General features: G+C 49.6%; 1 protein-coding gene across 1 annotated transcript in view; it reads left to right on the top strand.

Moving 5' to 3' along the window:
* The window catches only part of SAMD4A (sterile alpha motif domain containing 4A), a 108,657-nt gene that overhangs the window by 1,743 nt on the left and 79,435 nt on the right, over window positions 1–27,479 (top strand).

Raw genomic sequence — 27,479 nt, 5'->3', positions numbered from 1 at the left:
TTTACTACATACATATATTTATATCCCCCCCCCCCACTTTGCTCTAATGCAGGCAAAATTTAAAAAAAAAACACAACCAAACCACCCCCCCCCCCCCGGTTCCATCGTCCCTTTTTATTTTTTCAAACGGGTGATTTCAGTTGGATTTTTTTATGATGATGATTATTGTTCGTTTTCATGAATTCTTTTTCCCCCCCAGCAAACTTGTCTGTGGCGTAGGGACGGTAGCATGAATGATTGGTGGGTTGGTTGGTGTTGTGTGTGTGTGTGTTGGGTTTTGTGTTGGTTTCTTTTTTTTTTTTTTTTCCTCCCCTCTCCCTCCCCTTCCTCCTTCCATGCAGTTTCCTGTAAAATAAGTAAGTCAGGTCACGTAGAGTCTGGATTTTCTAGGCTTCTTTTGGACAACGTGGCTTGCTTTGCTTTCTGCAACATGCAGAAGGAGCCCGTCTCTACCTTAGACTATTTTTTTAAAGGTCTGGGCAAGCTGGTTTATCCTTTTTTTTTTTTTTTTTAAAAAAAAAAAAGAATTTAAAAATATGTGGCAATTCCTATTTCATCATTCAGATCCTGTTTGGACGCATTTTTTTTCCTGCGGCTCTGAATACCCCCCTTGTGTTTCAGTGGAGCTCTAAGAAAATACGAGTAGAGTGTTTTATGTTCCTGAGAGAGTCCAGGATGCAGAAAATGTGGCAGGGCTGCGAAAGCCCATTTTGGAGTTATTTATGCACCATTCCAAGTTGCTCAACTCCGCAGGAGTAAAATGGGAGTTGAGAGCAGGATAAGCCATGTGCAAATGACTCCGGGCATTAATGCATTTATTTGTGGGGGTGTGCGCGTTACAAACACGGCTGTTCCCAAGCGGGGATGCACGCTGGGGGTGCGAGTTGCTTTAAGCAGAGTTTCTGGAATGCTGGGTGCGGGTAGGGAAGGCAAAAATGAGGCTGGAAGTTGCATCGTTCTGTGTCCCCAGTCCCTCAAAAAAATATAATCGGGGGGGGGGGGTTGAAAAAAAAGGCGAAGGAGCCTTCCCCCCCCCCCCCACCCCCTTGTTGCAAAGCATCCCTGTTGTATCAAATCCCGGGAGGGGTCCGGGGAGCTTTTTTGGGTTGTGCCTGTTGGAAGCGGTGCCGGGAAGCTGCGTTTTGGGATCGGTGGAAATCCTGCGGGCTGGCGGCGGCCGGATCCCGAACAGAGCCCCCAGTGTTGCCGGGGCGGGAGGAATGCAGGGTCCTCTTCCCAGCTGTTCCCTATTAGAGCAGCGAGCCGGCAGGATTTGGCAGCTGCCTGTGCTGCCATTTGATGACAAGGTCCAGCCCAGCGCCGCCGTGTTCCGCCCAGGACGGATTTCAAATCCTTCTGCAGGAAACCGAGCCCGGGACTGCTCCCGGTGCGTAGGGAAACGGGGCTGGCGATGGGGGAGCCAGCTTGGAATTGGGATTGGAATTCCCTTATATAGCTCGCAGGAATGAGAGGCAGGAATGCTGCCGAGTGCGTCTGGGCGCGATGCTGCTGCTTTTATAAACAGCTGAAGGGCCCAACCTCATCCATTTGGGTGGGGAGGCCCCGGGGGGGATGGGGAGAGGGAGGGAGTGTGATCCAAACTCAGCTGCTCCGGGATGAATGTGCAGCCTCCTGTGCCGGCCCTGGCACAGGCTTCCTGCAATTCCCCCTGCCATGTCTTTTTAATTCTATTTTTTATTACCAGCATTGCAACTTTTCATTCAAATTTTGATGATTTTTTTTTTTTTTTGGTAGTAGCCGAGTCCCTGTGGGTTGGTCAATACAATTAGGGGGAGGGTGTGCTGATTTACTTCCTGACCACGGGCAGATTATAAAGGGAAGGGACATTTTCAAGTCTTCCCAGATGCAAAGTCTTGTGTGGTGGTGGCACTGGCTCCATGTAAACCAGGGTGGGAACCAGGGCTTGGGCCCTTCCCATCTCTACTCGTGCGAGCAATCCCTGCTTGCCCCTGTAATCCCATTGACCTTGCTTGGCACAGGGATTTCTCCTGTGAGCAGAGCTTGGCATCCCGCCTCCTGCCTGTCCCTTGGAGCACTTGTGGAGCTGCCCGTGCTTTCCCTGAGGTGTCTTCCAAAAATGAGCTGTGCCTCCAGGGCGTCTGTAACTCTTGATAGCAAAAGCCTGGATCCGTTGAGTTCTTTCTTGCCACGCTTTCCCGTGGGATGGACATCTCCATGCATCCCTTGGAGCAGGACGTGGTGGAGGGAAGGGTAGCAGAGCTTTGCAGCCAAGAGCTCTTGGGAAATAGCTTTTAGTCTCCAGTGTTAAGGCTGTCTTCTTCACAAAACCACCTGTAGTTTTAAAATGACTCCAGTTGAGCACCCGTCCTGCAGGCTGGCATTTGTCTCTTGCCTGGCAGTGGAATCACACCAAGTTCTTCTGGAAGGCAGTGTCATCATCATCTACCCTTGTGTTACTCTTTGGTGTTTAAGTCCTGTTGTTTGCTTAATTCATTTGGGCTCGATTCCCTCCCAGGCTGGGGCTGAGGTGGCTTCTGGTACGTTTTCCTGGTGTTTGCTGACTTGGAAATGGTGACTCTCTGCTTGTAGGTGCCCCACCAGCATCCTTGTTGATGTTGGGGATGTGGCACTGGTGATCCACAAGTGACTGTGGGGTTGACAGGGGTGCACAGCCTAAATGGGGCATAGGAACTGGCTGTAAGGTGTGGTGTGGTCAACTTCAATGAAGTATGGGTGAATTCCTCTGTCTGGACAAGGGTGTCAGCATGACTTCAGCAATACTGGTCCTAATCAATGTGCTGGACCGTGTGTCTGGGTTGACTTAAAGAGCAGGTCCTTGTGAGAAGTGAGGTTTTTTGTGTGTGCAGGACCTGTTGCTCGCCCCAGTCTTGTTGGAGAGGTGGGAAAACCTCTACTTCAGAAGGAGGTGGCAGCCCTGTTGCATTCCTTAGTAGATGGGCACTATTCTTGGGAATATAATTACCAACAACTGAGATCAGAAGAGGGTCCAAAGGGAGATGGGAGCCCGAAATCCTCACGGGTTGGTGGAGCTGGGCTTATGAGCCTTACGGGCCAGGCATGGAGGAAAGCTCCTCTCTCAGCAGAGGTGTCCAGGTTGGTTCTTGCCTGGTAGACTCCAAATGAGAAGTGTGCTGTATGACAGATGAGATGGGAAAACATCAAGGAGGAAAAATAACTCTGTGTAACTAGTTAATTGACATGGAGAAGCAAGTATATTTATTTTGAAGAAGTTCTGTGTTACATTTTTTCCAAGTGTGAAGGCATATTTGATAATGACAGCAGAGACCTTGTTAGGACTGCACACCTGAAGTGGCTCTGCTGTGCACAGCCATGTATGACCCTCAGAAAGCCCTGAGGGGGCTCCTGCTTCTGTGGCTCTTTGGATACCTGCTTAAGCATGGAGAAGTGGATATAACCACATTGGCCACATCAGATGAGAGACATCTTGCAGAAAGCTACACTGGTGTCTTGTAACAGACTGGAGATGTGGTGACTAAGTGTGGTACAGGCCACTGGGAGGCCACCTGAAGTCCATAGTATATTTAAAGATGTTGCTGGATTACAGAGATAAAATAGAAGTGAGAAGCAAACATGGAAGGAAATCTATATGTTTCTTCATTAGGTGAAATGTACAGCTTGTGGTTGTCCTGCATGGTGGCTACAAGGAGGCTCGCAGAGCTTTGGTGGTTTAACTGGTGAAGAACGTGGGTTAATGCTAATTGAGTTTGAGCATGAATTGCTTGGCCTGCAGTGCATGGAGAAGAATATGGAAACCATATTATCCTTGCACAGAAACAGAAGTTTCAGGTATTCCATAGTGCTATTTAAAAGCCTGCTATAACTTCCTTCCTTCCTTCCAGCCTGGGCTCACTGGGCGGCTTTGGTCCCAGCTGCTCGGAGCTGTCAGGACGTGGAGACCTCCTCTGAGCTGCCAGCAAAGGTCAGCCAGAAGAAGCATGATGTGCCCCATGATGCTCCAGGACCTGTGGTGGGAGCAGGACCCATGGTGCTCCTGCGCCCACCAGCTGGGGCTGAGACACCAAGGGGTGCTAGTAGAGCTGCTCTGTGGGGTGTGGGCCCCGTGAAGAGACATGGGCTTCTGTACCCATGAAACACAGTCCGAAGGCTTTTGGCACGGAGTGCAGGATGTGCTTCTGCTCTCACCTGCTCAGGCATCCCCTTTCTGATGGCCAGAGTTGTCACTGAGGTTTTTTTCCAGAGTGGTCACTCGTGCCACCCCACCAACCCCAGCATTAGAAGGGCTGTGGCTTCCTCACTCCTGCAGTCCCTGCTGGCCAGTGGAGATGCCCAAAGACTCCTGTGGGTCCTGCAGGCATCGAAGCACCATCTGCCCTGATGGTAGCAGTGTGACAGCTTTAAGCTCTTGAAGGACAAAAAGCTTTCTTTGCCCTGTGCACAGGGTGTTAACTACTTCACATGTTAAGGCCAAAATCTTCATTTCAGCAGGCTGTCAGGTTCCACAAGGAGAGCATCAGAATGACCTAGATTTCTTGTCCTGGGAAGCACTGGCCGGAGGAAGAGACAAGGGTTGCAGGGAGCTGTTGTGTCTTTAATTAGACCAAGTGATGCAGCTAGAGAAAGTGGCCAGGCAGAAAGGTGCACCAGCTAAAAGAATCACAGAATCATAGGGTCACTGATATTGGAAAATAGCTCTAAAATAAAGTCCAACCATCAACCCAACACCTCCGTGCCCACTAAACCATGTTCCAAAGTGCCACGTCTGTCTGTTTTTTGAACACCTCCAGGGATGGTGACTCCACCACTTCCCTGAGCAGCCTGTTGCAATGCTTGACCACTCTTTCAGTAATTTGCCCTAACATCCAGTCTAAACCTTGGGCTTGTCTGGTTGCGGGATGGTGTTTTTTTCCACCAGCTGTACCAGCTCGTCTGTTCAAAGGTGTTCCAAATCCTTCAGACCTCACTTCATATCCTTTAAGTTCTTGTGGCTCCAGCCCTATGGCTGTTGCTGCCATCCCAGCCATAGTCTCCTAGCTCATCAGCAAGCTCCACTGTGCAAATTTTGCCATGACCCCTACTGATGGAAGCTCATCCCAGTGCCATGTTTGAAGATGGTTCTAATATTTTTATTTTTCTTGGTTTATTGTTGCAATGCTGAGCTCCAGTTTACATGCCCTCAGGCTGTGTGAGAGTGTCACTGGGCTTTCTCGTGGGGTGGGAGGGGATGAGAGGGGGCATCCTGGGGTGAGGATGGGGCGAGGAGCTAAGCCCTGTGCTCAGTGGGAGCAATAGGAAGTTTTAAGTGCTATGCCGGACGTTGGCATCGCATGGTCCACCAGCTTACTTGTCTCTGCCCAGAGGGGGGTGTGAGCAACCCTGCCAGCTCAGCTCATTAAAAACCATGAGCTGGGACTCTTAAATAGGGAGATCTGCCGAGCTGTTGGGCACTGGCTGCTTTTAGTTTGTGTGCTGTTGCTTGAGCTGCTGCCATGCATCTTGCCCAGGTTTTGTTTGCAAACTGGATGGCTAAAAGCTGTCTGGGCTGGGTTCTTTGGAGAGTAGCAAGGGGAGGGGTGTAGAGGTACAGAGCAATGGTAGCCAGGGGATTTGAGCAAGGCTACATGCCCAGTGCTGGCTTGCAATTCAAAAATTCAATTTTTATTTTTAAAAGATGCTTTTCAGAGTAGCTGTGGTAAGCACCCCAGGCCAGTGTTGGCTGGAGGCAGGTCTGTGGCAGGTGTGAAGAAGGTTCCTCTTCACTCTCCCCCTCACCCCACTAATGGGACCAGAAGGAAACAGCCCTAGGCTTGTGCTTAACTCTTCTGTGTTTTCTCCTATTTGCCTAAAAACACCTTCCCTCATGTTTCCTGGCACTCTTGGTGGAGAAGGAGGGAGAAGCTCCCTCTGGCTCCTTCCTAAAGCACAAGTGGTACTGATGCTGAGCTGGGGAGGGACTTTGGACAAGGGCAGGGAGTGATGGGATGAAGGGGAGCAGTTTCAAGCTGAAAGAGAGGAGATTTAGTTTGGATATGAGGAAGAAATTCTTTGCTGTGAGGGGGGTGAGACCCTGGCCCCGGTTGCCCAGAGAAGCTGTGGCTGCCCCATCCCTGGCAGTGTTGAAGGGCAGGTTGGATGGGGCTTGGAGCAACCTGGTCTGGTGGGACCATGGCAGGGGACTTAGGACTGGATGATCTTGAAGATCCCTTCCAACCCAAACCAGTTGGTAATTCTATGAAAATCCCACCGTAGAAGTGCATGTAAAAGATGCAGGTAAATGTTCTGAGCATCATTGCAGATCAGAGCCAGAGTTTCCTGCCTGGGCTGGCTTGTTGTCACTTGAGTTCTATCCAAATGCTCCCCTTCTGCACAGATATCTTATCTTTGTGCTTGAAAAAGCAGTTGGGATTAAGTTCTGCCCTAAGGCCATACATGTAGGGGAGGAACCACACGGGGCATGGCAGTCGAGACCCATCAAGGTAGGGCTTGATGGGAGAGGTCAAGGATAGCTTTAGATCAGGAGCTGAATAAGAACCAACTGCGGAGCCATCAATTAAAATAATCTAGTTTACAAATACACTTATCTTCAAATGAGATTAAATGGATGAATGGGCAGAGTGCTCTGCTCAGAGCCCAGGCTGCTGCTGGTGGATGATTGTCTGCTCAGTTACGTCCTTTGGCATCTCAGACCTCGGCATCTGAGCGGAGCTCGTGCCCGTCTCGCCATTTATATTCCACACGTTTGTGTTCAGGCCAGTTGCTTTCAAAACAGCTGATCCTCAGGTCAGCCAAAGTTTTCCTGCAAAGTCTCCCTGAAGCAGTTGCTGAAGGTTTCTGGGGACCCAGTGGATCACGGTGCAAATTCCCATCTTCCTGCAGTTTCACAAGCCCGGGCTTTTCTTCTTCTCCTCGTCTTCCAGCAAAAAAAAAAAAAAAAAAAGCCATTATTATTTATTTAATTTGTGGCCTGTGAAAGCAGTTTCTTTCCCCAAACTGGGAGTTATGTTTGCAATCATCATGAGTAACAGAAATAGTAATTAGTGTGAACGCTTGCTTTATTTTAAGCTGCATTCGTCAGTGCTCTAGCTCTCTGCCTTCATGCTTGTGTCTAATGTTACTGCAGAGAACTGTTGGGAGAAAGGGCACCCCTTGCCCTGCCACTGCTCCCCAGCCCCAAAGCTGACAGCTCCTCAGGGTTGGATTCATCCGAGGGTGGAGAAGCAGGGTGTTCCAGCAGCTGCTGGGCTGTGCTTTGGGGTTCCCACCTGATTGCCCCACTCATCTCCCCACGTCTTGGGGGATGCCAAGAGAACACAGGTGCCGATGGCCAAGCACAAATCATCGTGTCTGAAACCTTTTCTGTCTGCAGAAACTTGGGAATGGGGCTTGGCTCCAAGGGTTGCAGCTGGGATGAACCTTTACATGAATTGGCTGTGCACATATACCTCTGGGTGTGCACGTGCCCCTGTATTTTCTCTCCACTGAATAAACAAGAACATTACTCTTTTTTTTTTGCTAACTCTTGGTTGCACAAGAGCTGCCAAAGCACCTGAAAGAGGCTGCAGGCCCTGGTGCAGGGGCTGCCCAGGCTCCCCTGCTCGCCCCTCTTCTCTCAGAAAGCCCCCAAGTCTGTTTGTTTTTCTGGTGCTCTGGTCCTAAGAAGGAGACCCAGGGACTTGCAGAGGTCACGAGTTTGGCAGTGGCAAACAGCCAAGCCTGTGGCTTTCCATCTTGGCCCCAGGAATTACAAATAAAATTGAGGTTGGAGTGAGCAGATCCGTTCCCGACTTTCCGCCTGCGCGCTGCTTCCTCTTCCGCAGCAGATGAGTTAACTGGGGGTGGGGGGGAGCAGGATCTCATCAAAACAAGGGTGGGATTGTTTCTCTCTTGGAAGAGGTTTTCTTTCTCAGAGCAGAGGGCTTGGGATTGTCTCTGCCCTCATGTGATGGCTGTGGCCATGCAATTTGGGCTGCTCTAATTCTGGGTTAGGAGCAGAAGGTGAGCCTGGTTGGGGTGAAGGGACCTGCTCTGGAGGCAGAAACCCCGTTTGCGCTGTGCCTGGCAGGAGCTAGCTGTGTGAGGCAGGGCTCTTGCTAGCCTTTCCATGCAGGAGACAAAGATGTCTGTGTAAGGGAAGGATTTATAGGGTCACAGAATCATTTTGGTTGGAAAAGACCTCTAAGTTCATCAAGTCCAACCATTCCCCCAGCCCTGCCAAGGCCACCACTGCCCCATGTCCCTCAGCACCATCTACAGGGCTTTGAAACCCCTCCAGGGATGGGGACTCCACCCCTGCCCTGGGCAGCCTGAGCCAGGGCCTGACAACCCTTTGGGGAAGAAGTTGTTCCCAAGATCCAATCTAAACCTCCCCTGGCACAACTTGAGCCCATTTCCTCCTGTCCCATCCCTTGTTCCTTGGGAGCAGAGCCTGACCCCCCTGGCTCCAACCTCCTCCCAGGCAGCTGCAGAGCCAGCAGGTCTCCCCTCACCTCCTTGTCTCCAGGCTGGACACCCCCAGCTCCCTCAGCTGCTCCTCCTCACACTTGTGCTCCAGCCCCTTCCCCAGCTCCCTTGCCCTTCTCTGGACACGCTCCAGAGCATCGTGCGTTCACCCACCTGATGCCTGGCTCACGGCTTGTGGCTTCATTTCTGTGTTTGCATGTGGTGACTCCGTGGCTTGGTACGGGTGTGCCCCAGGTTTCTGAATTGCAGTGTGGTTCTCCTGGTGGGGCTGTGTGCTCTCAGAGCTGCCTGGGGTCTGAGAGCTTCCCAGGATAGGGGCTTCTGCTTGCTCGCTGGTGAAGTCTGTGGACTCGTGATCTCGTGAGTTGAGACTGGGGTAATAACCATGTGTTTTGCTGCTATTAATTCAGGCTGCTGCCCTTTGCAGCCATTTCTGGGCATCTGCAGTGCTTGAGCTGTAGTGCAAAAACTTCCTTGTGTTATATAAAAATAATCCATGGGGTGGGAAAAGACCTTCTGCTGTGTGTGCTTGAACAAACTCATGGTCATTTTGTGTTGTGAACGTGGGACTTTCTGTTACAGAAGACAGGGATGGATGGTGGTGATGTCTTGGTTTTACCAAGGGCTGAGCCAGCATCTGCTGTGATCCCTGCAAGCCTCCACCAACATCTGCAGGAGCTGGACATGGCCCAGCCTGTTGAGCTTTTGTGCCTGAAAATGTTATTTTACTTAAAGTAACATTAACTGGGGCTATTAAGTCTGAAGAAAAGGAGGCAGAGAGGAGACCTCATCACCCTCTACAACCACCTGAAAGGAGGTTGTAAAGAGGCAGGTGCTGGTCTCTTCTCACAAGTAACTGGTAACAAGAGGGAATGGCCTCAAGCTGCACCAGGGGAGGTTTAGACTAGACTTTAGGAAGAACTTTTTCACGAAAAGGGTTGTCAGATTTTGGAACAGGCTGCCCAGGGAGGTGGTTGAGCCACCATCCCTGGATATGTTTAAAAGTCATCTAGATGTGGTGCCTGGGAACATGGCTCAGTGCTGGGCTTGGCAGAGTAGGGTTAATGGTTGGCCTTGAGGATCTTGAGGGTCTTTTCCAACTTGAGGGATTCTGTGATATTGTGTGTGTCATCTGCAGGACTCAACAGCTTTACTCTGCTTGAGGCAGCCCTGGAGTGGAAGCACAGGGTACTTTAAAAAGCTGCTTTTCTGTTACTTTTTTTTTTTTTTATAAAATTCATTTCAACCCCCAAACCAGCCTTATTTTTAGCCAGTTATCCCTACTCCTTGCCCATGCTCATCCCTGGTGGGGTGTGGGCATGTGTTGAGTTGGCAGTTTTAAATTGCTATTATAAGAAGTAATTGAGTGGGTGGTGGATAAAACAGGGTTTGTCCAGGTTTAGCATGAGACATTTTAAAACTCCCTTTCCATGCCACAGCTTTTTTTCTTGTTTCTGTGTTTTCAAAGAAGAAAACACCCTGAACATCACAGATCGTTTCTTCTGGGCCTCGAGTTTTTCCTGTTGCCCCCTTTCTTCTCTCCCTCTTCTGCAATGGGAAGTGAAAAAGGAAGGAGATTGGGAGAGAAATGTGAAGGAAAAAAACCACAACTCTTGTTGTGGAGAAACTTGGCTGATCTGACGTGTGCAAGGAGAACATAGTGTTTCTGCAGCAGCTGTGGTTTACGTTCGTGCCTTTCCCTGTTTTTTTTATAGTTTTCCTTCTGGGGTATTCCCGTTGTTTTCCCAGGCAGCAAACATCAGTGTGATTTTTCTGCCTTTTTTCTGTATGTTCCCCAGTGTGTTCAAGTTGCCTGTGGGGTCAGCTTGGTTCTTGGGGAGGATTCTTTAAAAAAAAATAAAATCTTACCGTTCCCAAGAAGTGGATTATTTAAAAAAAGTACCAAGTCCCCAGGCTGTTTCCCTCCTGATAATGTGAATGTAGATGAAATGTTGAATTATAACTACCTGAATGACCTTTTAAGATAAGAATAGTTATTGAGTGGTGGTATTATGTTAAACTGATAAGAATTCTTTCTAAAAGAGGAGGAAAAAACCCCAGCAAACCCTCCAGTAACCATAACAATTTACTCAGCGATGCACAGGGAGCATGTGGATCCTTCCTGACACTGGTGCTGGGGTCTGGAGGGTGGTCCCATGGGGATCCCACCTGGCAGCCCCTCAGGGGGACCAGGGAATCCTCCCTGGAGCTTCAGGTTGGTGCTGGGAAGGATGTCTGGCGTCACTTGGCTGCTCCTGTTGCTGTCAACCCTGAATTTTCATAACCTGTAGAGAATTTTAGCTGCAGAGTTGTGCTGAGGCTCAGTCCTGTGCTGGTGAGTCTGGTTTTGGGGAGGGATGAGTGCAAAGGGAGAAGGTGGTGCCAGCAGGAAGGATGCTTTTGGAAGTCAAAGCAAGGTGCTTTTAATGGTCCTTGCTTGTGAAATGAGCAGCTGGGCAAGGAAGGTTCTTCCTCACCATGATACGATTCTGTGATATTACTGTGCTGGTTGGCACGGCCCTTAGGCCCCCTTGGGAGCTGGGTCCCATCTCTGTTCCCCAGCAGAGGTGCCAGCTCCTGTTTCAGGTTATTGTAAGAGTCATGAGGCTGATGTGAACATACACTTAAAGCTTTCCTTACCCACCTGAGCCCTGCTTGGTACCTCTGCATGTGCTGCTCCTGGGGATGAGGTCAGTTGAAAGCAGAATTTACACTCTTACAGTGGGCTTGGCTACCTGCTGTTATCAGGGTTTGCCACTGAGATGATTAGAAAAATGAACCATGATTTAAAGAAAGCCAACCATGATAAATTGCTTTTTCTTACCACCTGCTTTTCTTTTTCCTCCCTCACCCCTTTGCACCTGTATCACCTGCATGTCCCCGTGTGTTGGGAAGTTGTGTGTCCATGCTCTGGGCTCGCAGCTGAGGGTGAGCCAAAAGGACAAGGAGCAGCAGCTTGGAGAGCACAGAGACCCAGGAGGTCTGAAAGGAGAGGGGATAGGTCTGATAAAACAAAAACTACTTTAAATGTCTTAGAATTAGGTATAGGGAAAAAATACTAAGTCCATTTTAATGGATGCAGAAGAGGCAAAGGTGTGCAACTCTGTGTGTCTGTTCAGGAAAGCAGTGACTCGAATCTCCTCAGTTAAAGGAGTCGTGGCAGCAGCATGAATTCTTCTAATGGTGGCTCTTAGCACTGTGTAAAGGTGTCTTCTCAGGCTGTGCTGGCTAACCTTTCATCACATTCTTCTGAAGCAATCAGTTGGATGCTGAATGGTTTTTGTAGCCAATGTCAAATGTCGGTCAGCTGGAGAGCCTTTATAAACAAAGGTGTCTGCTTGTATTCAGGCATACGTGGATAATAGCTGCTGTAATTCAGCTGTCCAGCTCAGCTACCCAGCTTTTATCAATGACTGATCAGAGATTCCACTGAGAATGAGTATTTGAAGTGATGGAACTGCTAAAAGTGGTCTCTGTACTGGCAAGTATAGCGAGTCTCTGTCCCCGGGACAGGTGGCCGGCGTTGCCCTCCTTCCACTGATGTCCTGGGTTTATATTTCACCCAAAACAAATGTTGCATTAATAAAACTTCAGAGTTGTGGTTAAATTGCAGGCAATTTTTTGTTTGTTTGTTTGTTTTTGCAAGCTGCACTCAAAATCTTTCAGTTTGTCATATATTTTTTTACCCTTTTTTTTATTTAATGGGAGCGGGTAAACACTCGGAGATCTCTCTGGACAATCCACAGCAGCTGGAGGATACTAGTTTCTCTATGGAGTGGAGGAATTTCATCAGAGGAGCTATTGTTCGACTGTGTTCTCAGCATTTTGGCAACTGTTCTTTAGATTTAACCCTACAGAAAGGGGAGGGTGCTCTTGCTGGGCCTGAAGTAATTGCAAAAATGTGGGCAGATGCTTTTGCATTGTTAGAAGCCGATACTGGTTGGTAGTGGGGAAGGATGGTGTGGGATTAAGGAACGAAGAAGCCCAAGTTCTTTAAATCCCTCCTAAAGCCAAACTGGGTGTTAGCATTGATGTTCAGTTGTTTTCTGCTTTTAAAATAGAAGTAGTTCATGTTTTCTCCCCCTGAACCAAGCAGTTGATAATCCCAGTGTGTAATACCTGGGGGTCCTGCCCCAGGAGGGGGGATTGGGTACAAGAGCAGGCATCCCACATATGGCCTAGGTGTGGCAGCTGGGGAAGGAGACCCTCCTCCAGCTCTCAAATGTTTGTGTTACCTGTGTGCAGGGCCCTTTTCAAATATATTTCTCCTTGCATTGATTTATTCCTGTCCTGCAGCTTGAGTTGCACTTTTCCCCAGCCCTTTCACCCTTTGCATCTCCTGCAGCAAACATCTCAGCAGAGTGTGCCTCCTCCAGGATGACTTCTCTTTGCTTTTTTTTTCAGTTTAAAAAATAAAAGGTTGCTAGAGTTTTTTCTCAGGAGACAGCACTTCTTGCATTCCTGGGCTCTTGTCCTTGTCCAGTGTGGGAAAGAAGGGCTGTTCCTGCTGTCCCTGCTGGTTCCTTTTCAGGCTCCCCCAGCACCAGCCAGGCTTGGACCCCTGCCCCAAGTTGCTGCCTTTATCCAGTGCCACCTCGAGGGTGGGAACCAAGAGGGATGTAGTGTCCTGCTTGATGAACCACCCTGCTGAACTCAGTAGTGCTTTTAGCTGGGTTTCATTCCAGTGAGCAAGTCTGGCTCAGCAGTGAAACAGATAAAAAAAATAACTTACTGGGGATTTGCAGGGAATGATTCTGAATTTATCCTCCTGAATTTGGCCCTCTAGAACTGGTGGAAAATGGGAATAGCCTCCTTAGTCCTACTAGGGACACTGAACCTGGCAGTAATCTCCTCATCTGGAGAAAACACTTTGAGATCCTGACTCCCGTTTTCTCCGAAGGCAAATCAAGATGTTCTTGAGTTAACAAACAGGTGCTGCTGGCAAAAGCTGGTGGCTCTGGAGAGGCAGAGCTCCTTGCTGTAAACCTGCCCAGCTGCAAAGGTTTGGCACGTGTCCCTTCCATCCCTGGGCACGCTGCTCTTAGGCTGTCTAGGTTCAGTAGAAACGGGGACGATGTGCCGATGTCAAGTCCTGGATGGGGAGCTACAGCTCCTGGTCCTGTGGTCCTGCTGCCTGTGAGCTCTGCACTTGGGTTTCCTCCCATGCGCTGCTGGTGAAAGCCTGGGGTTTTGAAGGTGCCCACCTTAGCTGGGGGCTTTCCTGAGGTGTATCGGTGGTTTGTGATCAGTTTTTGGTTTTGGGTTGGTGGGAGGTTGGATCATGAATTTTGTGCTTTCAGCTTGTGGTGTGAGGATGACAGTGGCTGATTTAGCAGGGCTGATGGTCAATAGCAGAGAATCACAGACTGGTTTGTGTTGGAAGGGACCTTCAAGATCATCTAGATCCCACCCCCCTGCCATGGGCAGGGACACCTCCCACCAGCCCAGGTTGCTCCAAGCCCCATCCAACCTGCCCTTCAACACTGCCAGGGATGGGGCAGCCACAGCTTCTCTGGGCAACCTGGGCCAGGGTCTCACCACCCCCACACTAAAGAATTTCTTCCTAATACCTCATCTAAATCTCCCCTCTTTCAGATTAAAACTGTCCTCTTGCCCCATCACTCCCTGCCCTTGTCCCAAGTCCCTCCCCAGCTTTCCTGCAGCCCCTTCAGGCACTGGAAAGTGCTCTAAGGTCTCCCTGGAGCCTTCTCTTCTCCAGGCTGAACACCCCAACTCTCCCAGCCTGTCTCTAGAGCAGAGCTGCTCCAGCCCTGGGATCGTCTTCATGTCCCTCCTCTGCATAATGGGTGAGGAGGTGGCTTGAGGTATCCAGACTGATGTACTGTGGACCAGAAGCTGCTCTGGGCTCTTCCAGGAGGTGTTGCCCATCTGTGACCCAGTGTTGACCCGGAGGAGGAGCTGTAGCCCATGAGCAGTGGCTGGGGGGTGACGAAGCTCCTCACCCACCCTCTGCAGCATCTTCATCCTCAGCCTGTGCCTGCAGGGCCACATTCAGCCCCCAGCTCTGCCAAACACAACCAAAGGGTTTTTATTTTAACCTGATGTGCATATTTTGGTTCAGTTTACCCATACAATTAGACTAATTTGCTTTATTATTAAAAATGCATCTGGCAGAGAGGATTAAAAGCTGCTAATCTGGCTGTTAAGATGTTTTAGGATTTCCTTTCTAGGTGTGTGGAGCTCTGCAACAGAAGCAAATCTGATCCTTTGTAGTAAGAGTTTTCATAGGGAGAGCTCATTAACACTGGTGTGATTGTTCAAGTAAACGAGAAATGAGTTAATTTCAAATCCAAGATGAAATCCTACCACATTAAAGCAGTAGTCATGATTTAAGAGCTTGATTTTAGTTTGGTTTGGGGGCTTTTTTGTGTATGTGAACCTGGAGCGATAGGGCTGCTTTACCTTTTAAAGGATTTGTTGCTCTGATTCTCTTTTAATGTTGCAGTGCTTCAGAATAATGCAAGGTCAGACCCAGCATAGCTATTTCCAGTTTGAAAGGAGAGGGTATCATAGAATCATCCTGGTTGGAAGGGACCTTGAAGATCATCAAGTCCAACTATAACCTAAATCCCCCTGTCATAACCTAATTTACTCATTCAGTGCTTAAATCATGTCCCTAAGCACTGTATCTACACTTCTTTTAAACACTTGCAGGGATGGTGACTCCACCACCTCCCTGGGCATCCTGTTCCTGTGTCCAACCAACAGGGTAGCCCATTTCTAGTAGACTTACAGTTAGTGCAACAACGCTCCTGCCTTTGAGAGGGGCTTAGTGGGAAATGGGACCCCTGGCATCCGGGTAAATAAAAATGTGTTTGGGGATTATTATTTTTTTCCTTTTTTGTGTGTGTGTCAGAGGGGAGCCCCATAAAAGCCAATGTTTAATGGAATTCTGCTTGCTTTCACTTCTGCTTCTGTCCTGAGAGGACTTGGGGCAGGAGGTCAAGATATGATGAAGGTGCCCTTGCATCCTTCAGGCACTGGCAAACCCCTTCAAGGGTGGTATCTGAGTCCTCATCACTTTGTCTGGATTCATCTATCCCAGGGAAGCTGAGAGCTATTCTTCTGGGGTCTGAGTCCATCTGGGTGAGCCCTGTCCCAGCTGGGTGCTGGGCTTTCAGGGGTGGTCACCTTGCTATTTGGCAAAATCTTTTTCTTGCACCATTAAGACTTCTTGTGAACATTAGCTTCATCATTTTGATGTTAAAATAAACACCAAACCTGGTTGCTTTCATTGTGGCCTCCTGTGTAACAAGAAGCCGAAGGAATCATCCTGCTTCTCCTGCAGCATGTGTGAGGCCAAAGCATGTCTTGCTTTTGTCAGGTCATCTTGGGGGATGCTTTGAGCATCTGGGGAGTAATTAGTGCATCTTCCTGCATCTGAAGGGACTACAGAAAAGCTGGAGAACTTTTTACAAGGGCAGGGAGTGACAGGATCATAGGGGAATGGTCTTTAACGTCCCTCCCAACCCAAACCAGCCTGTGATTCCATGATTCTGCAGCCTGTCTGGGCTCTGATGCTGCTCTGAGGGATGGTGTTAATGTCAAATAACTGCCACTGTGTCACCTTAGTGTGTCAGGTGATGCCCAGGGTCCTCCACTGCTGTCGTTAGAGAACCATTTCACAGCTTGTCCCTTTTTTCCCGTGTGTTAATTTTGCTTTCAAATTCTGGACTCCTGGCACAACCTGTGTGTGTCTCTGCTGTGCATTGTGGTCTCCTGCTGCTGGAGGTGTCCGGGAGCCTGGTGATGCCATGAGCACAGATGGGGAAAGAGGGGCTCGTGGCCCTCACTCATATTTATCTTCCCTCTCTGTGTCCAGAGAGACTATTTTCATGGTGTAGAGGTTGCTGGTGATCACAGAGAGTGTTTGCTGCATGTGCCCAAGTGGAGACAGTGAGGACATGTCCCGTTGGAAGAGGCTGCCTAGGAAGGTGGTGGAGGCACTGTCCCTGGAGCTGTTCAAAAAGCTGGTAGACATGGTCTTTTGGGAGATGCTTTAGTGGTTAGGGGTTGTAGGGTGGATGGTTGGATTTGATGATCTTGAAGATCCAACCTTGATGATGATTCTATGATTCCCACTGACTTTCCCCTGCTGGGTGCTGCCTCATCACTGCCGGGGTGCAGGAGCTGCTCCCTGGACCTCTCTGACTCGTTCCCAGAGGGATTCAGCCAGCAACCTCCTGTCCCCCTGGGTGCCAGCTGGAGCCGTGCAGCAGCACCAGACCTGCCTGGGCATCACCTCCCACCAGCAGAGCTGCAGCCAAAGAAAAACCCTTTCCCTTTCTCCATCTCTTACCTGCCCCACAACTGCCTGGCTGCAGGGAGGGCAATGGGGCTGTGGGCCTCTCTCCAGCCCTGCCTCGGGCTGCTTTTATCTCCCTTAAAATCCCTGCACACCCTGGATTTGCAAATCCAATCAGCTCTACCTCGTCCACTGAGGTTTTGGGGTTTGGGGTTGGGGTTTTTTTTGGGGTTTGGGTTTGGTTTTTTTTTGCTAACTCCTTTTGTGCTCCTGGCTGATTAATTTGGCCCATTGTGGTAGAAATCCCAGCGTGTGCTCTGTAGTTCTGCTCTTTTTTTTATTTTGGCAACAAAGACCAAATGTTGCAGCTCCTGGGAGGGAGGAAAGTGGCTTTAACTTTTCATCTCTGTCGTGGCTAATTTAAGGGGTGAGAAAGTGGGTCTGTATTTTAAGAGCCTGGGCACACACTGATAGTGCCAGTGTCAGTACCGAACAGCTCAGTGAGCTGAAGAACGCGGCAGTATCTAAAATTAAATCTGTTCTTAATTGCTGGATTATAAATGGCTGTGTTTTCTCCAAATGGAATTAATTTATTATTTTTAAATTGCTGAAACAAGACTCAGCAGCACAAACCCCACAGTTAGCATTAACACAATAATAAGGCACTTCCAAAAGGTGCGTTTTGGCATTTGTAACACCCAAATACAATCTAACAAACCATAAACTGTGTCAAAATACTGTTCAGGTGGTAATTAAAACTTTTTTAAAAACCCCATAGAATAGATGAGTACATTCCAAATTGTGACTTTTCAATGAAGCTCTTTCATAAAAAACATTGTTTCTTGCCAAAACAAATTCGAAGGCATTTTTGTAATTTCTGTTGGGGAAAGGAGGAGTGTTTATCCAGCCTTTCATGTTGGCTGGGCTTTTTGACTTTTATTTAAAAAAAAGAAAAAAAAGAAAAAAAAAGGGCAGTGCAAAAAGAGGTATTTTTGTCTGAGTGTGCATTGAAAAGTCTTGTTCCTGTCCTCTCCAGAGCTGTTGGCCTCTTCAAGTGGGATGGTTTGGGGAGGGACTTTTTACCGGGATGTGTAGTGATAGGATGAGGGGGAATGGTTTTAAAATGGAGGAGGGGAGATTTAGGTGAGACATAAGAAAGAAATTCTTTGCTGTGAGGGTGGTGAGAGCCTGGCCCAGGTTGCCCAGGGAAGCTGTGGCTGCCCCATCCCTGGCAGTGTTGAAGGGCAGGTGGGATGGGGCTTGGAGCAACCTGGTCTGGTGGGAGGTGTCCCTGCCCATGCAGGGGGTTGGAACTGGATGATGATCTTGGTACAGCATAAACCATTCTATGATTCTATGAAGGCTGGAGAGGGATGTGCCTTGAGGGTGCAGGGCTGACTTTAGCTTCCGAGCTGAAACCCAGCAGTGGTGGGATCCCCTCACATGTTGTGTTTGGGGCAGAAACTGGTGGCAAAGCTCCTGTTGCCTCTGCTGGCTCCTGCTTTTGGAGGAGGAATCCCTGACAGGGGCTTGGGATGATGGGGTTTCCCCACTTGCTTTGCAGAGCATCTTCTGCAGCAACAGGCATCCAACCAGCACTCAGAGCAAAACTACTCACGGTATTTATAGTTTTCCCTTGTGATTTTTCTTTTTTATCCTTCCAATTTTGGACACATTTTTGACAGCTCTTACCTGCTGAGTCACCATTCATCCTTTTTGCACAGGAGCTACTCCTGCCGTACCAATTCCCCAAGCAGGCTTGAGCAACCATCATTTAAAAATAAACCCTGTCAAGGAAGTGGGTTTTTTTTCCCTTTTTTTTTTTTTTTTTCCCCCTTTTTCATAGCACCAGCCGTTTTTCCTGCTGTGTGTTTGCTCTCTTGCACAAGATGGCTATTTTGTAGATGTGATGTCTTCGTGTTGCCAAGGATGGTTCTGTGATGCATCATGTCCCGCTGCAGCGTAGCCAGTGGAGGAACTGTGTGGTGAAAGCAGATAACGGCCCAACTTTTGAAGATAACTTTTATCTGATTGTGCATCAAGTCCTCTGGTTTTCCTAAGATGGATTTTTTTCGGGAGTGAACCACAGCTTGAGCACAAACTGTTGGATTTTTGTAGCTGCTCTAATTTATTAACAAATAAGCAGTGGCCGTGGCTGTTACTTGCGGTGGATGGAGAGGCTGGTCTTGCCAAGGGTAGTCCCAATATGCAGGTCAGTTTTCTTTCCCACCTGCCAGGTTCCGAGGACATGGGGGCTTTACAGCTGTTTTTGCAGTGTTACTTAGTGCTTAATATGCAGTGCCTGTTTGCAGAATGCCCGTTGGTGGCCATGGAGCAGTGGCCACCTCTCTAGAAACCACTTGGAAAGACTTTGGACAGCCAGCATCCTGGCTTGTGTCAGCACTAGAGAGGCCAACAGGATCAGGCAGGGATTGTCCCCTTGTGCTGGGCACTGGTGAGGGGGCACCTCGAATCCTGGGGTCAGTTCTGGGCCCCTCACCACAAGAAGGACATGGAGGGGCTGGAGCGTGTCCAGAGAAGGGCAAGGGAGCTGGGGAAGGGGCTGGAGCACAAGTGTGAGGAGGAGCAGCTGAGGGAGCTGGGGGTGTCCAGCCTGGAGACAAGGAGGTGAGGGGAGACCTGCTGGCTCTGCAGCTGCCTGGGAGGAGGTTGGAGCCAGGGGGGTCAGGCTCTTCTCCCAGTGAACAAGTGACAGAACAAGATGAAATGGCCTCAAGTTGCACCAGGGGAGGTTTAGATTGGATCTTGGGGACAATTCCTTCCCCAAAGGGCTGTCAGGCCCTGGCCCAGGCTGCCCAGGGCAGGGGGGGAGTCCCCATCCCTGGAGGGATTTCAAAGCCCTGTAGATGTGGTGCTGAGGGACATGGGGCAGTGGTGGCCTTGACAGGGCTGGGGGAATGGTTGGACCTGATGATCTGAAAGGTCTTTTCCAACTAACAATCCTGTGATTCTGATATTGTTAGTTGCTTCCCATTTCTGTGTTCTCACTGGTTTGAGCCCACACTGATGCTGCAGATGAAGGGACAGTGCTTTGGGGTGTGCATGGCTGTTCTGCCCAAGTGCTGTCATCCTTAGTTTGGGGGTGCTCCCACCTTTCCTGGCAGTACACTGCAGAAATTTAATATTCAGCCTATTTCTAAATTTAGGTCTATTTATTAATCCATCTGTATATTAATCGTCCAGGTGATTGCATTTCACTGTGATGCAGCTGCTGGTGGGATGTTAATCTTGGTGGAAGTCTATTTTAGCTTTCTCCTGGTGGTGCAGCCTGCTGTCATCCCACAGGGAGAATCCTCCCCCAGGGAAGAGGAAGGGAGGCTATTTAAGGAGGAGTAATTCAGGAGGGAACAACTGTAGCTGAAACTGAAGCTGGGTTTGGGAGGAGGAGGCTGGGAAGGAGCTATTTCAGGGGATGGCTCTTGGGCATGGAGGTGCCTGTCCACCTCCTTTGTGGGTGGCAGCACTAGTTGTGATGGGTGCAGTGTGATGCAGAACTCTGCTTCTTGGCACCTTTGGGTGGGGAGAGGCAGAACTGTCGTGTGGCACTGGTGGTGTAGGTGCCTTGCTCGGACCCTTGGTGGTTTGGGAGTGTCTGGTGTGTTTTGTGGCATCTTTGGGGGTTCTGCTCATGAGCAGGTACGTCTTGCATCTCCTCTGGTGTTAAACATTTAAGTGTGTTTTGTATCGTGTGTCTGCCTCTTAAGGACTTCTTAGATTTCACCCTGTCTTTCGAGAGGGTCAGTTCCCAAGCAATGTCATATCCGAGCTGGAATCTCATCCTGCATGCAAAAATACACCTTTTTTTCTCATTCTTCTGCTTTCTTTCAACGAGTGGCCCATCTTTTCTGCAACTAAACTTCTCATCCCCTGGAGACACGTCGTGTTGATCGTCCATTAAGTCTTTGAGTTCGGCAGGTCCCTGTGGGGTTTAGGTGTGAAACCTGGGGGATATGTTTGCAGTCCTGGATGTGATGCTCTAGCCCTTGCCTGTGCCATCCCCTGTAGCTCTTCTCAATGGCACAGAAGAAGACAAGCTTTGTACTTCTGCTGCTTTTAAATCTGAATGAGTAATTCAAGAATGAATCGCTATCAGTTCATTGCTTTCATGTTAGGGAGAAATTCTGTCCTTTAAAAGCCTTTGTGTAAGAATTGGATGGAGAAGCTGATTACTAATCTTGCACCACTGAACATCAGGCTCCCTTTATCATGGCCAATAAAATTATCTTTTGTTCTAGCAATCTTCAGCATATGATCTTTGGAGAATTTAACATCTAGCTCGGACACATGGTGACACACTCTTAAGTCCTCTCTGTGCATCTAAGTCTAAAAATGGCCTTTATTTTGAAGTTTCCAGGATGCTTGTGAGTACTTAGAGCCAGAAAGGAAAACAAAAGCCCCACCAATACCAATAGTTTTTGCAAAAGAAGGTTCTTAAAACACATCTCCTTTAGGAAAGGAGAGCACGTGTGCCTGGGCTGTGACACAAAAATTGTTGACATGTTTTGCTAAATTTGCTGAGGGTTTTCCAGTGCTGGGGACTGGGTGTTTTTTTACCAGTTGGGAAAAGGTCATGAAAACTGGGTAATGTGAGTACTGGTTTTTCCTCCTTTCTTATCCCTGCTGCTAGAATGAGAGCAGGGATGCGTTCAGGGGAAAGGGGACTGTGGTGGCACAGACTGTGTGTCCCCGCTCTTGAGCAAAAAGGGGTTTTATTTTTAGGAAAAAAACCCTTCAGGGTCATGGGATGGGGCTGGAGCTGGGCTGCTGTGATACTCTTCCTTCTGTCCAAAGCATTTTGGTTTCTTATTACAAATCAAGGAGGTGGTGAACCAGGCCATGCTGTATTTCAATTGTTTTTGAGAAATTTGCTTCTTTTATGGTGACTTTTCATCCTTCCTCTCAGATGTCCCTTTGGCTGGTGACGTGTGGTAAAGAGGAGGAAAAAAGAAGGGGAAATCCTACTTAGGGATAAAGAAAAGTGTGTTGTCCCTAGTGCCATAGCCAGGCAGCAAAGTGTAAGAAGGGCTCATATGGGATTCACTGTGGCTGCGTGGTCCTCAGCTTCAGACATGGTCCTCTCAAAGCAGAAGCCACAAAAATATCTTGGGTTTTATGATTGCTGTGACAAAGGAAGCTCTTTCTGCCTGTAAAAATACTTGTAGGAGCTTTCTTGGGTAGTTCAGAGGGATAAAGGAGCCTGGGACCTGCCCCACACTAAGGCCCCAAAGGGCTCCTTGGAGTAAAGACTGTGGGCTACACGAGTTCCCAGGTCACTGAGGATGATGATGGTGTGCAATGGTGTATCTGAACCTTGCTTAAAACAGGGGCTTTCCGTGCACTGCTGGCTTTGTATCCTTCCTTCTTCCCATGTGTGCTGGTCTGTGCTCAAGCCTAGAGCCAATTCCTGGGGAAGTCTCCCTGCTGGCATCCCAAGAGGAGCGGAATGAAGGCGTGTGGACTGGGGTCATGCAGCACCTCAAGTCAAGGGAAACATATGCAGTCCCCATTTGGTGCTGTCTTCCCAGGAAAGCATCATCTGGGGGACCTCGAGCTGCCCGTGGGGATGGTTGGATTCCAGCTTCCATCCCTGGAGGGAGGTAAAAGCTACATAGATGTGGCCCTTAGGTACGTGGTTTAGTGGAGACTTGGCAGTGTTAGGCTTTTAGTTGGACTTGATGATCTTAAAAGTTCTTTCCACACCTAAATTGTTCTATGAATGCACTCTGGGAGGGGGACGGATGGGAATTCATGTGTATTAGGATGAGGAGGTACCTGCCCACTTGGCCTTGCTGTGGGGCAAGGGGACACAGGCTTCAGGGAAGATCATTTAGAATCATAGGATCGTTTTGACTGGAAAAGAGCTTTCAGATCATCCAGTCCCACCATTAACCCAGCCCTGCCAAGGCCACCCCTGCCCCATGTCCCTCAGCACCACATCTACAGGGCTTGGAAATCCCTCCAGGGATGGGGACTCCCCCCCTGCCCTGGGCAGCCTGGGCCAGGGCCTGACAACCCTTTCCATGGAGAAATTGTTCCCAAGATCCAATCTAAACCTTCTTGAGGCCGTTCCTTCTTGATCTTTTTCTCATTCCTAGGGAGCAGAGCCCAACCCCCCTGGCTCCAACCTCCTCCCAGGCAGCTGCAGAGCCAGCAGGTCTCCCCTCACCTCCTTGTCCCCAGGCTGGACACCCCCAGCTCCCTCAGCTGCTCCTCCTCACACTTGTGCTCCAGCCCCTTCCCCACCTCCCTTGCCCTTCTCTGGACACGCTCCAGCCCCTCCATGTCCTTCTTGTGGTGAGGGGCCCAGAACTGACCCCAGGATTGGAGGTGCCCCCCAGATCCCTGAGAGACAATCCCTGCCCTGCTCCTGCTGGCCACCCCAGTGCTGACACAAGCCAGGATGCTGGTGGCCTCTTGGCCACCTGGGTACACACTGGCTCATGTTCAGCTGCTGTGCCCAACACCCCCAGGTCCTTTCCCACCGGGCACTTCCCAGCCCCTCTTCCTCCAGCCCGTAGCTTTGCATCCCCTGCAACAAGGAGTGAGTGTGTGTGAGAGCAGTGCCCCTAACCCAGACCTCCTACACCTGCTGCTTTCCACAGGGAAATGGGAAGGGTTTGGATGAAGACCCCTTTTGGTGGGTGCCAGAGCTGGTTCCCTCCTCCAAGAAGGAGAGCTAAGGTGGAGGAAAGTGTGGGGGTAGATTCCCTCCTCCCTCAGCACACACGTAACCCCCAGGCCTGGCTGTTGGTTCCAGGCTGCTCTCTGGCTCTTTTACACTTGGGAGCTGTCTCTGGCAGGCACGGCTGTGCCGAGGGGCAGGAGCAGGATGGGGCATCCGCTTTGATCAGAGCTGCTTTTCCTCCTCTTCCCATCAGATCTGCCACCCTCCCGCTTCTGAGTCAAGTCATCAGGAGTTAGGGTTTTGGGGGAAGCTTTCCATGTTGGGATGAAGAGAAGCAGCAGTGAGAGCAGATCTTAGAGGGTCTCAAGGTCTGGGCACCCACATCCCTGTGTCCCCAATGCATGATCTTGTCCTGTAATTGCATTTGGGCCATAGAACGTGCTCTTTTTGGCTTGAAAAGCCACGTTGGTGTGGCCTTGCAGAGCTCAGAAGCCCACAGCTCCTGCCTCTGCAGGCATGGGTTGAAGTCGAAAGAGTATCAGCATCTATCCTGATGCTTGACCTTCTTGTATGCCTTTTACTGCAAACACACATTTTTAGCAAACGTTGGGGGGGAAAAAAAATGGAAAATATATACAGGTCTGTGCTAAAGGTAGTCTTGGTGGGATGGCTTTATCTTGAGGCCCTGTTTGTTTCTTGGTCCTCTCCTCTCTCTGTAAGAGAAAGATGATGTACCTGGTAGGGCTGCTGGGGAGCTCAATTAATTCACGCTGAGAACATCAGATAGAAAATACTGCCATAACACGAGGGTGTAGGCACAGTGCTGTGTGTCACTGGGGTGGCACCTATTAACATACACCTAGAAATGTGCTGGTATCTTCCAGCGTGGCTTTAAAAAGTGGCCTGTACTGTGGCAAGTGTGAATCCAGGAAAAATAGTCATCCCATCTTTGTGGCCTCCAGCTTCTGAAGCGAAACCTTGTCTTTCTTTTTGTACCCGTGTCCTGGTCTTGTGGGACAGGTCCCTGCCTGACAGTCAGGGAGGATTGCAAGCTCTTTGTCAGGAGGCCTGACTCCCCTTCTTGTCATCTGGCAGTGAGATTTAAATAAAAGGAAAGTTTCTTTGGGTTGGGAAAAATAAATAAGGCTCCACCTGAATTTCCTGGGTTGTTGGGTTTTTTTTCGGTCAAGAATAGCCTGGAACACTCCTTGCTAGAAACACATAAGGGTTGAGGTGTCTGAGCTGAGTGTATTAATTTATTTGAAATGAGTATAATAATTTATTTTGAGCACAAGCTCAAATTTGGAGCCTGTTTTGAGCAGGAGGCTGCAAGAGGTTTGCAGTCCTTCATGGGGGTGAGGGGAGCAGAGAGGGGGAGGGGGTTGTCCATGGACATGGCCATGCACATCTTGGGCAAAAAATTTAAGACCTCCCCATTTATCCAATATGCAAGAAGAGTGCTTTGCCTCACCAGCAGGCAGATGAGGGGAAAAGGTGACATTGCTCTTCAGACTCCTCTGCTGCCCTTGCACTGAGGTTTACTTGCATAAGCCTCAGTGCAGCTTCTCGGCAGAGATGGGAGTTTTTCCCCTGTAGGAGCAGGGCTCTCTCCTTAACAGAAGGTCTTTGAAAATAAAGAAGTATGTTTTTGGTCTGGAAAATACTTTCAGCTCCTTAGATCCTCCAGCCAGAAGGCAGCATGCTGATCCTCCAGTCTGGCCAGACAATTGCGCTCCCTCATTCCCGTAGCTGAGCTCCTGGCTTTTGGGTGAGCTGAGTTTTATTTTGGCATTTTCCATCAGCTCTGTGAAATGGGGTCAGCTCTTTCCTGTCTCTCTCTCCAGTGGACGATGAGCTCCTCCAGCAGGAAGCCCTCTCTCCTGTGCCTAACCTGGCCAATGGCACATGTCAGCAGCACGTAGGGCTGTTGTCAGGGAGATAAAAGCAGATGCCCAGCACTGGGGGGGGGGGAGGCTGAGGGGAAGGTGGTTCCTGCGTGTTTTGGTTCTCGCCATCCCTCCTTCCACCCTGGGGAGGGACAGTGATGGGTAGCAGCATCCCTCCTCCCTGCCCTTCACCTGTTTCCTGGTGGGTCCCACCTTGCATCACGAGGGGCAAAGAAAGAAAGAAATGCAGCTGGGGGTGCCCCTGCGTGGAGCAGCTGCTCGGACACACCAGTTGCAGGGGGTTGCAGCCGGGCCAGAGCGTGTGCTTCTGCCAGGAAGAGCCAGGTTGAGCCATGAAGGCCCCCTTGTTAAGGCCTGTTGCCTTAGGCTGTGTTTCCACAGCTTCCCGTCTGTTTACCCAGAGTATTCAGACATGTAATTCCACCGGATCTGGCTGCTTACAGAGAAGGCTGGATTATTTGTGTTTCATAAATAAGGCCAGAAAACGCAAGGTCTGGAGCACTGAAAGCCAGCTCTGCATCACTCCTAATGGGCTTTCTTTTTTGGTCCCACTCTCCTGCCTTTTGATTATTATTGTTTTTAACCACCTTCTCTCTGGCCCACATGTGCCCTGTTAGCCGTGTTCTCTCCCAAAACTAGGTGAAACCCCACAAGGCAACTGGATTGCCACAGAAGAAGGTATCGCTGCCCCTTTTGTCCCCTGTGCTTTCAGCCCTGCAGGACACAGTCCCCAGCATGGCTGAGCAAACCTCCGTGCTGGAAGGAGGAACACACAGGGCTGCTTTTAGCATCAGCTCCTGCCTTCTGAAACCATTTGTGGCTCCATTTCTGGTTTTTTCCCCTCCAGAGGAGAGTCTTGCATGGGCTCCCTGCTCCCCATGGGCCCTTGCTCGCCTGGCGGGTCCTTTTTCTGGTTTATTCCTGCTAGTGGGTTTTTTTTTTTCATACTGTAAAACTATTTTGAGGGGTGCTGTGATTATGTATAATGAGACCTGGGTGCCCCTGAGGAAGGGAGGAGGGATCCACTGGGAGGAGATGGTCCTGGCACATCTCCTGGCAAACCCTTTCTTGGTGTGGGGGGAGGGTTGGTGGATCTGCTCTCATTTGGGTGAGCTTTTGTGCTCCCAGCCACCTCTTCCCACCTCTCCCAGTTGTTCTCCTGGACATAAAACCAGGCTGATGTGCCCTGCACCTGTGTGAGCTGAGAGCTCAGCATCCCTCCCTCATCTCTGGTGGAGCCCACAGGCAGAGTGGATCCCTAAAGGTAAATGAGCAATTTAGTGAGTTTGAGCTCTCTGGACCTTTTCCAGCTGGATTCCTATGGAAGCAGGGGACAGCTTGTGTCCTCAAGTTGGACACCTGGACCACAGATCCAGGCTTGCACCCAGACCTTGCAGTGATGGTCAGGCTCTGCAGGGGGTGGGAAACCACCCTAAAGCCTATTTTTTTTTTAATAAAAGGGTCTCTAATGATAGTTCAGCAGTCCAGCCTGTCCTCAAAACACCTTGTAGATTCTATTAAAGTAGAAACAGTGCTGGTACAAATGTAGCCATCTGTTCATCTGAACAGGGAGGTGTCAGTTCAGTAGCAGAAGTGTGTGGAGGAACATCTGTGAAGGGGTAGGAGAGATTTCCCTTCCCAGCAGCACAGCAAGTCCTGTTCCTGTCAGACCTGTGCTTGGTCTCCGGAGCTGAGCCAGACTCCTCCTGTGAGACTTGTCTCACCGAGATGCTGCTGCCTCCCTCAAAATAAATATTTTTTTAAAAAAACCCATGTTTTTGCAGTCTCGGGGTGGTTTGCAGGACAAACGACGTGCACAGCAACAGCATGGCCTGTCCTGTAGCCAGGCAAGCCTCAGTTTTCCTAACTTGGAAGGAATTGCTTTGGCTAAACTCGGTGAAGTCTGGATTCATGTCCTGTTGGAGTCAGTGAACAGATGCCTGTTGTTTTATGGAGCTGTGGATGAAAACCTGAGAGCTTGCCTTTGGCCACAGCGTGCAGGGGTGGGACCTGGGGACACCCCAGGTATGTGAGAAGCACCGAGCTGGGGTCGTTGGTCTGCTCTGCAGTCCATGCTGCTGGGACCATCTGGCCCAGCTCCATCCAGAGTTGGGTTATCGTTGGACTCAATGAGCTTAAAGGTCTTTTCTAACCAGAAGGATGATTCTGTGACCCTGGGGGGTTGAGGCTGGGGAGGTTAAAGGTAGCCTGTGTGTCT

Source organism: Apus apus, chromosome 5 (genome assembly GCF_020740795.1).
Source record: "Apus apus isolate bApuApu2 chromosome 5, bApuApu2.pri.cur, whole genome shotgun sequence".
NCBI classification, from domain to species: Eukaryota; Metazoa; Chordata; class Aves; order Apodiformes; family Apodidae; genus Apus; species Apus apus.
Note: the sequence above shows the minus strand (reverse complement) of the source record. Positions and strands in the feature narration are given on the sequence as shown.